A 3,050-nucleotide genomic window follows, 5' to 3' on the forward strand; every position below is an offset into this window, starting at 1 on the left:
TGCTGGGAAGCTGCGTGAGAGGTTGTGAGGCGTTGGAGCACCTGCACTTGGCAGTGTCTAGGTTTGGCCCGATCCAGATATGGCTGGCTGGCGGTTGCAAGTGGCTCGGGCAGGCTTCGGCGGCTGGTGGTTCCTCGTCGCGCGTGCGGGTAGGCGTTTGGTGGCGGGGCTGGGTGCGGTGGGTGATGGCGGACCGCGACCGATGGCTCGTGTTGGTGGCGTCATAGCGCATCCCGGCGTGCTCGAGCAAGGTACTCCAGTGCTCCTGCATGCGGGTATTTTCAGGTGGCGTGTGGCGACTACCTCGCCGGCGTGGTGCAGAGGTAGATCGGACCTGACTGTGGCTGGTTTTCCGATGTGGCGGTGGGAGGTTCTCTAGAGTTCGCTGGTGTAGATGGTTGGGGGTGCACTAGCAGAAAAAGGGTCAAATGTCAAGCACATTAGTGCCGGTTTGCTTTTGAGCCGGCACTAATGTGTGCATTAGTGCCGGTTCCAACGGCTAGCCAGCCGCTTTCATTAGTACCGGTTCGTGGCCGACCTTTAGCACCGGTTCGTGCCACGGACTGGTACTAAAGTGAGTGGTGGCAGGATGTTGTCAGTCCGGGGCCCCTCCAGCACCTTTAGTACCGGTTCATGGCACGAACCGGTGCTAAAGGTCGTCCTACATAAGCCCTTCGTCCACCCGAGCTCGCTCTGTTCTTCCCCTTTCCCCTCTCCTCTCTGTTCTTCCCCGCTTCCTCTCGAGCTCATCACACATTTTGCTCAAAATTTGTGAAGATTTGAAGGCCCCCATCCATTCAAATGATCACAAAGGTTAGCAACTTTGTCCTTTCAACTCTCATTGCTAGATTAGCTCTTGCAATGCTTTGTATAGTGATTAATTTATGAGCTCAGTAATTTGGTAGAAAATATATGTGCTAGTATTTGATTTATATGCAATTTGTGGTCAAAACTAACACTTAGTTTGCATATGTAGGTGTGGTTTACTTAGTGCCTTCTAAATCTCCGTCGTAACCACAGTCGATCGCCCGCACCGTTCCGTCGCCGGCACCACCTTGTGGTGAGCCTCTTGTTCATGAATGTTTTACATTACCAAATTGATGTTTGTGTGATTTGGATATATAGTTACTCGTATAATTATCTTACTCGTATGTTGTTTGTTATAGATAGTGCCATGGTTTTGATATCCATCCCCGTCGGCCCTCGTCCTTGTTATGATTCGGATGTGGTGTATTCTCTTTTAAAACTAGTTGTTGCATTTCGTGTTTATGACAAATTATGCCCATCAAGTTGACATAGATATTTTTGTCTAGGAGGTTTGTGAACCGGAAATTCCAACCGACCCTATTGTCGAGAGGTTAAATTTAGTTGAAAGAGAAAACGAGTATTTGAAAGAAAAATTGAAAAGAATTGAGGGGGAGAAGATGGAATTGGAGTTGCATGTTGCCGATATCGTCGATGATCACAAGATCAAGATGGAGAAAATGCGCTTGAAGATTAGAAAGATTAGAAAATATGCCATTGATAGTGAGGCTTGGTATCATTATGCTGTTGGATCAATTGTTACCTTAGTTGCAATCTTGATCGCATTTGTTGTTGCATTTAAATTCTTTAGTTAGAGAGTTATTTGTTTGTTGCATTTAAGTCTTGTATGAACTTTATGTATGAACTTGTATTAATTTGGTCTATTCGGTGTTGTGTAATGAAGATGAGCCGACAATGGATGTACGATGACCGATGCTCTCCCGAGTTCATTAATGGCGTGCAAACTTTTCTGCTTGCGGCTGAGGCAAACAAGCAGGCGGATGGTTTTATGCCTTGTCCATGTTTAGTCTGTAAGAATGATCACAATTACTCTACATCAAGAACCATTCACGTCCACCTGTTTAAGTCCGGTTTCATGCCCCACTATAATGTTTGGACCAAGCACGGAGAAAGAGGGGTTATGATGGAAGACAATGAAGAAGAAGAGGACGACGACAACTATCCTGGCCATAGGTTCCCTGAATACAATGATACAACAATGGGGGAAGAAGCTGAGCCGGCAATGCGGGAAGAAGCTGAAGAAGAGGCATCAGATGAGCCCGCTGATGATCTAGGTCGGGCCATTGCCGATGCAAAGAGAAACTGCGCAAGTGATTTGGAGAAGAAGAAGTTGCAGCGCATGTTAGAGGATCACAAGAAATTGTTGTACCCGAATTGCGAAGCTGACAAGAAAAAGTTGGGCACCACACTGGAATTGCTGCAATGGAAGGCAGAGAATGGTGTATCTGACAAGGGATTTGGAAAGTTGCTGGTAATGATAAATAATATGCTTCCAAAGGACAACGAATTGCTTGAGAGTACGTACGAAGCAAAGAAGGCTGTCTGCCCTCCAGGGTTAGAGGTGCAGAAGATACATGCATGCCCTAATGACTGCATCCTCTACCGCGGTGAGTACGAGGATTTGAACGCTTGCCTGGTACGCAGTGCATTGCGCAATAAGATCAGGCGCGATGACCCTGGTGATGTCGAGGGCGAGTGCCCCAGGAAGAAGATTCCTGCCAAGGTGATGTGGTATGCTCCTATAATACCACGGTTGAAACGTTTGTTCCAAAACAAAGAGCATGCCAAGGCAATGCGATGGCACAGAGAAGACCGTAAGAAAGACGGAAAGTTGAGAGTACCCACTGACGGGTCGCAGTGGAGAAAAATTGAGAGAAAGTACGGGAAGGAGTTTGCAGATGACGCAAGGAACGTATGGTTTGGTCTAAGCGCAGATGGCATTAATCCTTTTGGGGAGCAGAGCAGCCACCATAGCACCTGGCCTGTGACTCTATGTTTGTATAACCTTCCTCCTTGGTTGTGCATGAAGCGGAAGTTCATTATGATGCCAGTGCTCATCCAAGGCCCTAAGCAACCCGGCAACGACATTGATGTGTACCTAAGGCCATTAGTTGAAGAACTCTTACAGCTGTGGAATGAACAGGTGTACGTGCGTGGGATGAGCACATGGGGGAAGAATTTGACCTAAAGGCCTTGGTGTTCGTGACCATCAATGATTGGCCTGC

The 3,050-nt window shown here is 47.4% G+C and overlaps 1 long non-coding RNA gene across 2 annotated transcripts; it reads left to right on the plus strand.

Annotated features, from left to right (window-relative positions):
• Positions 1-618: 618 nt before the first annotated feature.
• On the plus strand, positions 619-1,595 carry LOC141026454 (uncharacterized). 2 transcript variants are annotated; one of them, XR_012188626.1, is made up of 4 exons: positions 619-813; positions 977-1,060; positions 1,171-1,228; positions 1,314-1,595. It is a non-coding gene; the product is annotated as an uncharacterized lncRNA (long non-coding RNA). The 2 variants fall into 2 exon arrangements; XR_012188625.1 differs by having other exon boundaries at positions 803-1,060.
• The last annotated feature ends 1,455 nt before the right edge of the window (positions 1,596-3,050 follow it).

The sequence above is a fragment of the Aegilops tauschii genome, chromosome 7 (genome assembly GCF_002575655.3).
Source record: "Aegilops tauschii subsp. strangulata cultivar AL8/78 chromosome 7, Aet v6.0, whole genome shotgun sequence".
NCBI classification, from domain to species: Eukaryota; Viridiplantae; Streptophyta; class Magnoliopsida; order Poales; family Poaceae; genus Aegilops; species Aegilops tauschii.